The following is a 12,482-nucleotide window of genomic DNA, read 5'->3' on the forward strand; positions in this document are numbered from 1 at the left end:
AATGTATAACTCAGAGGTCTAGTGAGAGGAGTAAATTAGGCAATAATTTTATGTCATTAAATAGTAGCTATTAGTAGTAGCATTCAAGTGGAAGAGGCACAAGACCCATGGGAAGGCTGTACTAAGCTCTAATACTTGGTTCACTGGGAGGAGAATGGCTTGGATGAAAAGAAATAGGAACTCCCTCCTCCATTCAGATTGCTCTGGAAATTGTAGAGTCTTCCACCCACTGGACCTGAGAGATCTATTTTATTTGAAGTAAGAGCTCCATTGAGAGAGAGAGGGGTGGGAGGCGATATCTGAAGATGCTTAACAGCTGTGTCCTTGGCCATGAACCATGAATACTGCTTCTCTGGCACTTCCTGGAACTCCTCTGTGTTGTGCTTCCAACTGTCCATGAACTCCTCTCTCATTACCTGTCTCTCTCCCCAGTAGAAGAGTAAAACTAAAGGACTAGCTTAAATAATTCTGAAAAGAAAAAAGAAAGGGAGTTAAATGTATTAAGACAGGTGAAAATCATATTGCATAACTATAATAATTAAAGCAGTGTGGTTGTTATGGATTGAATTGTGTTAATAATAATAATAATAATAATAATAATAATAATAATAATAATAATAATAATAATAATACAGTGAAGCCCTAAACCCTCAGTGCTTCAAAATGTGAACTGTATTTGAAGATTGAGCCTTTAAAGAGGTGATTAAGTTATGATGAGGCTGTTAAGGTGGTCAGAAGAGTAATCTGACTGGTGTCCTTATAAGAAGAGAAAATTTGGACACAGAAAAAAAGATATCATGGGTGTCTTAGGAGGAAAGGCCATGTGAGGACACAGCAAGTAGGTGGTCATCCATAAACCAAGGAAAGAGGATACAGGAGACCTCCTGACACCTTGATCTTGGACTTCTAGCCTCCTGAACAGGGAGAAAATAAATTTCTGTTGTTTAAGTGGCCTAGGCTGTGGTATTTGGTTACGGCAGCCCTAGTAAACTAACACAGTTGTGTTGCCATGGTAAAAACTAGATAGGCAAGGTGAAAACAACTATCATATTTCTGTGTATAACAAAAAAGTCAGAAAATTAAATACAAAAATACACCATTTAGAATAATGCCAATAAATAAATAAACAGAAAAACAACAAAAAGGGGCTTGTATCCAGAATATACAAATAATCCCAACAAATTAGAAAGAAATAAGGCACACAAAACACAAAAAAAGGGCAAAAGACCTGAACAGAGATTTCACAGATCTATTAATAAATCTAATAAAAGTTGTACAAGACCTCTACACAGAAATCTCTAAAATATTACTGAAAGAAATTGATATAACATCTAAATAAATGAAGAGGTCTATTATGTTCTTGGGTTAAAAAACTCAGCATTATAAAGAGTTTAATTTTCTTTTAAATTGACCTGTAGATTTCAGGCAATCCTGATAAAAAAAATCAAGTAGGTTGTTTTGGTGCAAATCCCCAAGCCAAATGAAAATTTATATGAAAATGCAAAAGGGATAAGAGTAGACTAGGTAATTTTAGCAGAAAACAAAGTCGGAGGAATTACTCTGCTGAGTATCAAGTCTTATAAAACTTCAGTAATTTTAAGAGTTTGTGATATCAGGAAAGAATACACAAAGATAAATGGAAAGATAGAGAGCTCAGAAACAGACTCAATCAAAGGTAGGTATGTAATAAACGATGAAGAGGAATTACAGAGCCATGCTAAAGAAGGCCTTTCCATGCGGTGGTGCTGTATCTGCTGGAAGTCCTTTTGCGCAGGTGGGGGAGATGAAGCTTGACCCCTCTCTTACATCATAGAAACATACCCAAAAATACTTCCCAGGTGCATTATGACTACAAATGTAAAAAATAAAGTTTTGGAGAGATGATGAAGGAGAATATCACATGATTTGGAAGATGCAAATATTCCTTAAACAAGTGCTAAAAAGCACTAATCACAAAATAAAGGATTGATCTGATAAATAGGACCTCACTCAACTGAAGAATGTCTGCCCATTGAAATATACAATTAAGAAAATGAAAAGGTAAGTCATGGAGTTGTAGAAGACAGTTGCAACACATCAAACAAAAACAGAAAAACAACAAAGGTCTTGTATCCAGATATGTATCCAGAATATACAAATAATCCCTACAAATTAGAAAGGAAAAGGCATACAACACCAAAAAATGGGCAAAAGCCCTGAACAGAGATTTCACAAAAAAGAATACGCAAATGATAAATAAATCTATGAGATTTTCCAATAGCACGAGTCATCAGAGAAATGCAAATAAACACCACAGTGAGATGCAAATGGAAAAAGTGGAAAAGACCAAGTGTTGGACAGAATATGAAGCAACTTGGCATCTCTTTCACTTCTGGGAGGGGTATAAGTTGGTGATATTTTCATTTAGATAAATGGTATTGTTCATAAATGTGGGAATGAATCCGTGTGATAGAATCTGTGTGTGATATTCACATGACAGAATCTCTACATAGATGTTAAATGAAATCCATCCGACATGGCGACATGGAGATATCTCAAAAATACCATGGAGACAAAGAACAAGATGAAGAATAAGGTACAGGGAACCACACCATTTACCTAAATTCAAAACTCACCTACATACAGAGAAACCAATACCATATATTGGTTATGAAGATATATGTTTGTAAGAATATAAACATTAATGACTGGAAAACATACACCACACTTATCACAGTTGCCACATAGGAGGGAGGAAAGAAATAAGATGGTGGTGAGTGGTTAAAAGGTATCTTAGTTCATTTGAGAATATTTTCTCTCCTTAAAAATAAAAGAATATGGAAAACAACAATTAATCCTAAGTGGGAGGAATATATTTGTTTACTTTTTGATTTTTTTTAGAATTTAATTTGGACTTTTTTTCTCAAAACACAGAAATGAACTAGCTTCAGTTCCCTTGACACCTATGGGAATTGCCTGATTGCCCCCGCCTCTGCACTGACCACCATCTCTATCCTCGTTTGAAACATCAGCTCCCATTTTTCCTTCCAGGAACCTGTTCTGCATCATAGCTGGACCTTCCCCTTCTTCACCAGGTCTGTGACGAACTCTTCGAGAAGATGGTCCAAATGGTCTCGCCTACTCAGCCCGGCCTCTCAGACCCAGGGCTCCTACAGAAGAAAGAAATCAGGTCATCCCAGGGGGTTCCCCAGAATTCTGGCTCTCTGCTCTGCTTGTGGGGAGGGCAAGGGGTGAGGACCCAGTTAGAAAGCAGTCCCACTGTGTCCATTTGGGACTGGTTCAGACTGAGCAAAAACTCAGTTTGGAGCTATCCAGATTCAGATGTTGAACTTGGCTCCATATTGAGTCTCATTTTCAGCTGCGTTGAGGAGAATCATCATCAGAGGTGAGTGCACCTGTGTGCCTGCCTTCAGCCTGGGGCCCAGAGCCATGGTTAGGTCAGGTTAACATGGCTGTCTCCCCATGTCCTCCAGTATCACGCATATGACGTTTTGGTGCTCGTCAGCCCCATCAATTCTTTTTTTTTTATTTCATTTTACTCTATTTTATTTTAATTTTTTTTTGTCCTGGGGTAATTAGGTTTATTTATTATTTTTAATGGAGGTTTTGGGGATTGAACCCAGGACCTCGTGTGTGCTAAACACACGCTCTACCACTGAGCTATAACCCTCCATCTGAGACCCATTGATTCTTGACTCAAGCGAGACTCTCAAAACCAGACTCCTGAGTAAATCCCAGGTTTTGAGACATCACAGATTCTACAAGAGGTGAGAGAAACTATGGGAGAAAGTGGCCTTGTAGGGGCAGAGATTGCCCATGAACAGGAAGGAGAAATTTCTCTCTGGACCACGGACAGATTTCTTTCTTAGCTGGAGTGTGAAGTTTGTGCAAGAGAATAAGCAGAAAATAAGGCCTGGGAGATAAGCCCGGGTCCTTTTTTGGAGGTCTGAGAAATCGGTACTTTCTGTTGAGAACACAAACTACAGTCGTTTTCAGAGCAAAGTAGAGGTATCACTGGGATGCACTTCAGCATCAACGCTTAGTTAGCTACTCAGTCTACAAAGACATGGACGTCCGTCTACTGCCTCAGAGTCACTCATCGTGGGAAAGTGGGCACACATGCCTCCAGGGGAACATCTGCTCGTCTGTGCCTTGGGAAGACCTGGATGCTGGCAAAGTGAGTCGCTGCCCCTTAAGCCAGACTCCTGATGTGTGCACTTTGTTCTCTCCTTTCTCACATCCTATGTCTTTGCTCCACTTCCCTTCATTTATTTTATATTTTTAATGACTCTCGGGCACAGATTGGTAAGTACCCGTGTGGTTTGACACTCCTGAAATGTTCTCAAGCTACAGAGCAGCGAGCAAGCCCCAGAAACTCACCCACGCCATCCTCAGGGCATCTGGGGTGCAGAGTGCCCAGGGCCCTAAAGCTGCTCATGCCCTTTGCCTCACCCACTTGCTTTCTAGGAATGACCCTAAAGAAACCCCAGAGACACAAGATGGTTTGCACATGGTGCTATTACAGCAGCCGTGTTTATAGGAAGAGATGAGTTAGATAAATCACAGCCTATCAGATGATGAAATGGTGAGCAAACTCTAAGACACATTTTTTTCCCTAAGAAAGTTGAATAATGTGGGGAAAATGCTTCTGTTGAAATCAACTACATATGTAAAAATTTATATAAATGATGACCCCAGCTTTGTTAACTGTATATGTAAATGTATGCATCTATTAAAGACCAGAAGAAGATATGTTTAAACTTTGATGTGTATTTGTCCAAGTTGTGGAAATTTAGAGAATTTCTCTTTTCCCCTTTATACTTATATCTATATTTTCAAGAGTTCCTCTAGTTGGACTCATATCAATTCCATAACCAAACACAAAAGGTGTTATTTAAAAAGAAGAATAAAGTACTATACTTAACAGATATTTCCTGAATACTTATTACATGCCTGGCACTGGTCTGTTCGAAGTGAAGAAAAAGAAAGAGAAAGAGGGAAAAAAAGGAAAATAAAGCCTGATGCTCTTCAGAAAGGGGAAAATGTTTCCTCATATGCTACACTCTGCTGGCGGGTCACAGGCTGGGCTGGAGAGACAGACGTGCCTCTTTGTGCTGCAGAAATGAGCTCAGATGCTGAGGCCACGTGGGTCCACATCCGGGAGCGGGAGTGGAGCGAGCCTTTCTGGCCCTTCTGGTCTGCAGGGTCCTGGCGGGCACTCGGCTGGGAGGCAAACTTCTGGTTCCAGGCCCAGCCCTGCCCCTGCATCTGGGTGACAGGGAGCCTTCCCCTAACTCTCTGAGTACCCCGTCTCTGCCACTTCCAGCAAATGAAGACATGGAGACTCTCTTGCTGTCTCGCGGCCGTGAGATCCTTCTGGATAACAGGTTGCATCTTTCCTTTAAGCATGCGTGCCTTTCTCCCAGATCCAGCTGTCCCATCCAGATGTCCTCCCAGCCCAGTTAACAGTCGAGCTCCTGGCGTGGCGGAGGCAAGACGGCCAAAGATCAGAAGGGGTGGATTTGCTTTCTTCTTCTTGCTCAGCTGTAAATGACGCTGCTCTGAATAATAAACTGGCAGAATTACTTTAAAACGCCCTTGGACCCCCCCAGCACCACCACCTGCTTGATTTCCCAGGGGTGTAAGGTGATCCCCGAAGGCTTCAATCACTTCCACGTGTCCGCTGAGCCGTGCCGCCTTCTTTCTGCACTCTGTTTTGTCTTTTTCCTGTCTCTTCACAGATTCTTCTGCAGAGTCTCTGTTGTTCTGTGCCTTTTGCAATAACGCATACTGCGAGCAGAGCGTCTGCCCCATCTGTGTTCTCCCTGAAAATGCGCGCAGAGTCAGCTGCGGCCTGAGATTCCATTGGCTCCGCCCATCCGGAAACCGGGGTCTGGTTTCAGGCACAGCGCAAAGGAGCCACCACCCTCTGTCCCTTTGCCCTGCCCTTGGATTACCGAGAAGACGAGAAACAGCACTACCACCTGCTCTCCTGATGAGGTGATGAGAAGCGTCAATTGGGCTTTCCTGGGTTAAAGAGCTCTGAGATTGGCGAGGTCCTGTGCAGGGGTTAGCCGTCATGATTATTAGCTGAGAGGGGGTCATGACTCACAGGATACAATTAGAACTGATTCCCTGCGAAATCCTAGGGCCCTGACCACAGCTGTGCTGGAAAAAGGCTGCAACGAGGCTAGCGTGACCCTGGAGTAGACGGGCAGTGCCCGAAGGAGAGAAGGGAGGATCAGGAGGGCAAAGGCCGAGGGAATGGATGCAGGAGACAGTGCGCAGGCGCGCCTGACCTGCATGGCGGGGCGTGGTCCTGAGCTACCCGCCTGCTCACACACAGCACCGGCCAGCACTGGTCAGGCTGAGGGGTGCCCATCCTCTGGGTGTGTGTGTTTGTAAACCCTTAATTTGAGGGTTTCTGTTTAAATCCCAGTTTAGAGCGGAACACAAATTTTAAGAGTTAAATTGTGGTGGTGAGAGGTCTGGTGGGTGTGAATTTCAGGGGATCATGCCTGGTCTATGTCCTGGAGGAGGTCATCCAGTCTCCCAGTGCCTCAGTTTGCCCATCCGCAGTATAGTAGAACCAGCCTCGTTGGGTTCTAGTGCGAATGAATACACAGGAGCCCCCTCACGGTAGGGTCTGGCACAGAATAAATGTTAGCTATGATTGTTATAGTGATGCCTGGAATTTAAGTTTAGATCTGCCCATGATCTACAGCTACAATCTGAACAACTTCAATTCTCACGTTCCTCAAATGAGTGCAGGTGCCTTCAATTACAGTTGGGCACAGAGCAGGTGATCACACATAGCCAGGAAATGCTAGAGACATTCGTGGGCACCTTGCCCGGGCTGCTACAGGCACATGAAGGGGTCCGAGATCCCCACCCTCCCAAGCCCCAGGCTAGCGAGGGCTTCTAATGACCAATGCCTGTGGGGAAGCAAGATATGCGATGGGACAGAGCAGGTGGGCCCAGAAGTCACCCAGCTCAGTGTCCGGGGAGTCCAGCCACCCCGCCGCAGACTGGGAGCCAAAAGAACAACCTCCCAGCTCCAGCCCTGCCCCTAGGTGAGCTGCCCAGGCCACTGACCTTCTTGTGACCCCACTCCTCAGGCTCTGAGAGGACTGAAAACAACCTGAGATAAGGCCCAGCTTTCCAAGCACCATCGCTCTAACCGGCCTAGCATCATCTCCTTAGAGATGGCTGGATTTGCCCCCTGCGCTCAAGCCTATGAAGAGGATAAGACACACTCATAGCCCGAGCTCCTCCCACAGAACCAAGCCCAAGGCAGAGGAAGGCGGGTGGGGAGGGCTGCACACGAAGATGGAAACCTTCTCAGCCAGCTCTGGGGGACAAATCTGGAATGGTTTTCTGCATTTGAGCTGGGCTTTTATCATGGATCTGATATAAAAACTGCAAGTTGAAAGGGGGCAGATGAGAGGCATTCTAGGAAGAGGCATGAGGAAAGGAAGAATCCAGAAATACTCAGGGACCATTTCTGAATTGCTTTACATATGTGAACACCTAATCTATGCTAGGGATATGCAAGGATGAGTAGACAATGGTCCCTAGGCTCAAGGAATCCCTACTAGGGAGGCAGAGATGCTGCAGAGAACAGTCGGATAAAGGATGTGAGAGTGGCATGGGGGCCACACCTGCAGAGACTTAGGGCTGGGGGTTTGCTCAGGACTGTCCCCATTGTAGCACCCAGTCTTGCATTTTGAGAAACCCCCTAGTCCCCTTCAAACCAGGGCAATTACTCCCCTATACTTGGGACTTGGTGTTCTGGGCCAGGGTGCCCCCAAATTCATATGTTGAAGTCCTAATACCTGATTCTTCAGAATCCAACTGTATTTGGAAATGAGGCCTTTAAAGAGGTAGGTTAAAAAGAGGTTATTCAGATGGACCCTCATCCAATCTGACTGGTGTCCTTATAAAGGCAGGAGGTTAGGACAGACACATGCACGTACAAGGGAAAGACCATGTGAAGACCCAGGGAGAAGACGGCCATCTTCTAGCCAAGGAGAGAGGCTGGGAACAGATCCTCTGCTCACCGTCCTCAGAAGGAACCCACCCTACCCACACCTTGATCCCGGCCCTCCCAGCCTCCAGAGCTGTGAGAGAGGGCCTGTTGTATCAGCCACACAGGTCGTGGTGTCTTAGTATAACAGCCCTGCAGGTTAATACACGGGGTGAGGTGCAGCCTTGAAACGAGACAGGGGTCATTCATTCAAGAGGCCCATTCAAGAGGAAACAGCCACAAGTGACCAGTGATGTTGTGGCTTCACAAAATATCCAAATAGGTGGTTTGGCCAGAGACATAGACAGGACTCTGACAATTAAAGCCACAAGTGCCAGCTTGGGAATTTACCTCAAGGACGAGGGGATGCTGGAAGAAGAAGGAGGGCCTGTGACATCTGATCAGGTTTGAGTTTTAGCCTGTTTCTCTGCTGGGTAGAATCGGAGGCGAAGGGGCTTGGAGAGGCCCGTTTCTCTGCTGGGTAGAATCGGAGGCGAAGGGGCTTGGAGAGGCCCAGCGGAGAGACTCAGCAGCAGCTAATGGAGCAGCTCAGAATCCCGCAAGATGGTCACTTCCACCTTTGTCAGTAAGATACTGACATGTGCCATCCACGTGTTCTTCCTGACCTTCGGCCCTCAGTTTCTCCAGACAAAACATAGGTGTTACCTTCACCGCCCACCACCCTGGCAGGGGTAGGATCCTCCCACACAGTTCACCCTGCAGAATTTGAGGACAGGACCCCAGCAGCCCCCTTTCTATCAGACACCCCTCTCCCTCTTCTTCCTAAGGAAGTTCTGGAGATGGTGGGACCGTTTCAGCCCTGTCCACAGTGAGCCCACCTGATCCTTGTGGCCACCTCCACCGTGGGAGCCCCACCATATTCCTAGTGAGTGATGCTACAGCCTTCAGCACACACGTGCTCAGTGGAACCGTCACTGATGGATCATATGGGTAGGTGCCGGCCCCAGAAAGACAGACACAATCACAGATGCAACGCAGAATGGAAGGTCAAGGTCAGCCATCCAGCTGCTCTGGGCCCAGCCTGGAGGCCTAGTCTATGCAGAGGACATCTGCAGATGGTGAAAGTTCTCTGACCTTCATTCTTGGTCTGGAAAAAAAAAAAGCTTGTTGAAACAGGTGGGGAGAATGATAACTTTGGAAGGGTTCACACAGAGAAGAAGCAGAGATGTTACTGAAGACATTTCCAGCCCAGACTCTTCCAGGTGTTACTGGATCTCGCCTGTGGGATCCTGGAGGGCGGTTCCTCTCCCTCCGCTTCTGTGGCCTCTACTGAGACATGGGTAAGCACGCTGGATGATGGGTTCACGTCAGAACCAGGTGACTTTTGGAGACCCGGCTGATCGCAGTGCATTGAAGACTGGCTGGGCCACATGTGCTTGTGAGTGGCTGAAAGTCCACTTGGAGGGACCTCTGCACATCCCTAAAAACCAGCTGACCACACAATGATGGGTAGGCAACAGGATCATTCAGTGCTGGATGGCTAATTTAATGTTTTAAATGGAAAACATTTAATGTTCTAAGTGTTTCAAATCTGCGCACTTGGCAGCTTTACCAAAAACATTTAAAATATTTATTAAAGTCTCCAGCAGTTTATATTTGATGGATTGTCAGGACCTAAGAGAGCTGTAGATGTCAGGGCGCTGGGACGTCCCTATTTTCTGGGTACCCCCAACCCCCCTCTCTCTGAGCCAGGCAGTCCAGGGAGGTCCATGCTCTGACTGCCTCTGCCTTTCCTCCACCAGAGAACTACCCCCTCCCCATCCCAGTGCCCTCCAGCATCCCTGCAGCAGCATGAGCGAGAAGTCCCTTAAAATATCAGTAAGCTGATAAAATCACCCCATCCAATAAGAATTGCCAAACTCTCTTTTAAGTGTCACAAGAAACAGTTGTTGAAGAATCTGTGTATTTGATATGTTCACTGGGTTAGTCATTTTGCCGACTGATGTGTGACTGAATTGGCTTTCGTTGAATTGGGACAGTAGCTAAGAGCAGCCTGGAAGAGACAATGAAATCTGCAACAGGACAGTAGAGAATCGGACTTAGAGACATGAGACAGGGCGGCACCAGGAATGGATGTGGCCAGGGGCTTGAGGGGGTGGAGAGGATGAAGGGGGAAGGAGCGAGAAGCGTTAATTCTGCTGCACCCCTCTGAGGGTGCGTAGTCTGGATTATTATCAAATAGTAGAGAATCATCTTCCCTTTTTTTTTTCTCATTTGATCCTCACACGATCATGTGAAGCACAACAAGTCTTTTAGTTCCATCTATAGATGAATAAACAGGCCTAGAGATGTGGTTTTCCAAGATTAAAGTTAACGCTTTATGGAATTCAGAGTTCAAACCCAATTCTTTCGACTCTACGATCCATGTTGTTGTCCATCTCACAGATGAACTCTCAGTAAAGGACAGAGACCAGGAGGACAAGAACACAACATTGTGTTCTTGGGGCTTTGCAGACAGTAGGTGCCCAGCAAATATATTTTTAATAAATGAATAATGATAATGATGACAAGGATGATCATAAATTAAACAGCTAATCCACATTGAGTTTGCAGGGATTACTTAATTTTCAACCATATGTAGTAGGTCGTATTATTAATCCCACTCTGCAAAGGTGGTTTAGATAAAGCAATGGGCTTCAGGTGGAGCCAACAGACCTTGTAATGAGGCATGAAGAGAACAACGCTGGACCAAACACTGCTTCCCCCGAGGCAAACTGCAAAGAGTGGCTTGACTGTGTAACAGCAAACCGCGTCTGTAATTTAACTCCTGGGTCCTTAATTTATACCTGGATTCCTGGGCAGCGTGGTTCAGATATTTAGAGACATTCTAAATAGCCCAATGGTGCCTCTTGGCTATTTATCCTTATAGGGGATGCTGTGAGGAAGTGCTCAGAGTCCTTACCAGCCTCCAAGTCCCAGGGCTTTGCCTGCCCCAGTGCTTTGCCCATCACTTCTGCCCCCTCCTTCTCTCCTCCTGCACTGGTCCAATTATGCATGACCTCTTTCCCGGAGACAAGTGTCTGCTCTCTCACATCAGCCTGCCCAACAGACCCCAACCAGGGCTCTCTGACTTAAGAGGAGCTCAGATCACAACACTCTCCTGCTCAAAACTGCTGAGACTCTTCCCGAGACCTGGGAGCAGAGGGTCTCAAACCCAAGTCTCCATCAGATGTTGCTGGGCTCCACTCCCAGAGTTTCTCATTTAGTAGGTCTGGGGTGGGACCGATAATGTGCATTTCTGGTAAATTCCCAGGTGATTCTGCTGATGCCCATTCAGCTGGTCCACGGTCACACTTTGAGAAGCACAGCTTTAAATGAAAGCCAAAGGCCTGGCTCTGGCATTTGAGCCTTTTCCTCTTCAGGTGGCAGTCCACTGTCCTGCATTTTATTCCGCTAATCACCTTCCATACATTCATTCAGCTGTTAATAGTTAGGGCTTCCAGGTGCGTTCCTGCTTCTGCATATCCGCTCATCCTGCGTCTGCCAGGAATCCCTGTGCCCCTACCCTTCCCCACCTGCCCCCCAGCTTCTCTGCACATCTGTATCTTACAGATTCCTCCCCTTCTGCTCCAATCCACCTGCTCCAGGAAGCCTTTCCTTACCTCTCTTAGTGGGACACGTTCATTCCTCCTTTGCTCTTAGAATATTTTATCAGTTCCTTCCTTCTGGTGCTTATCAATTTCAGCCTCAACTGCTGGTCCTATAGAGCTCTGCTTTCTGTGCCCTGCTGGAGTGTGGGCTCCCACAGAGGCAGGGTAGGGTACAGGCTTTGAACTCTGACTGAGCGGGTTTCAAGTCTCCTCTCTGCTACTTACTAGCTGTGTGAACCACCGTGGCCCCCTCAGCCTCTCCGGATCTTAGTTTCCTCATCTGTAAAAGGAGAGAACTAAATACTGTCTGCGATGGTTTTTAGACATGTCTGAAAGTGCTTTGATCCTCCCACCTTGATTATGGTCCTACCTACCTCAGTGACTGGCTTGTAACAAATGCTGGGAAGTGATGTTACATGATTCTGAAGTGAGGTCACAAGAGGCTGGACAGCCTCTGCCTCATCCCCTTGGGCTGCTCTCTCTCAGCACCCAGTCACTGTCTGTGAAGACCCCAATACGCATATTCCAGCTAACAGTCCCAGCAGAGGGTCCAGTGGCAGCACGTCAGCCAGACCTGTGAGTGTGTGAACCTCAGGCGTGTGTGGTCCTCGGCACCACCTGGGCCACACCCACTGCCAGCTGAGCCTGGTCCACCCAGAAGCACGAGGATGAATAAGGAAATGATCGTCGCTGCTTCACACTGCTAGATCTGGGGGTTCTTGTTTCAGCAACAATAGATAGGCCACCTTATGTGCTTATTTTAAAGGTTAAATGAGACAATGGAAGAATTTTGATTACAACTCGGCATACGATACAGTGAGCACACTCAGAGGAGATATCTTGTA

General features: G+C 46.2%; 1 long non-coding RNA gene across 2 annotated transcripts; it reads right to left on the reverse strand.

Annotated features, from left to right (window-relative positions):
• Positions 1–230: 230 nt before the first annotated feature.
• Positions 231–11,995, reverse strand: LOC140699745 (uncharacterized). 2 transcript variants are annotated; one of them, XR_012077994.1, is made up of 4 exons: positions 11,650–11,995; positions 8,866–9,134; positions 2,982–3,149; positions 231–468 (listed from the first exon to the last, which is right to left on the reverse strand). It is a non-coding gene; the product is annotated as an uncharacterized lncRNA (long non-coding RNA). The 2 variants fall into 2 exon arrangements; XR_012077993.1 differs by lacking the exon at positions 8,866–9,134.
• Between the last annotated feature and the right edge of the window lie 487 nt (positions 11,996–12,482).

This window comes from Vicugna pacos, chromosome 11 (assembly GCF_048564905.1).
Source record: "Vicugna pacos chromosome 11, VicPac4, whole genome shotgun sequence".
Lineage (NCBI taxonomy): Eukaryota > Metazoa > Chordata > Mammalia > Artiodactyla > Camelidae > Vicugna > Vicugna pacos.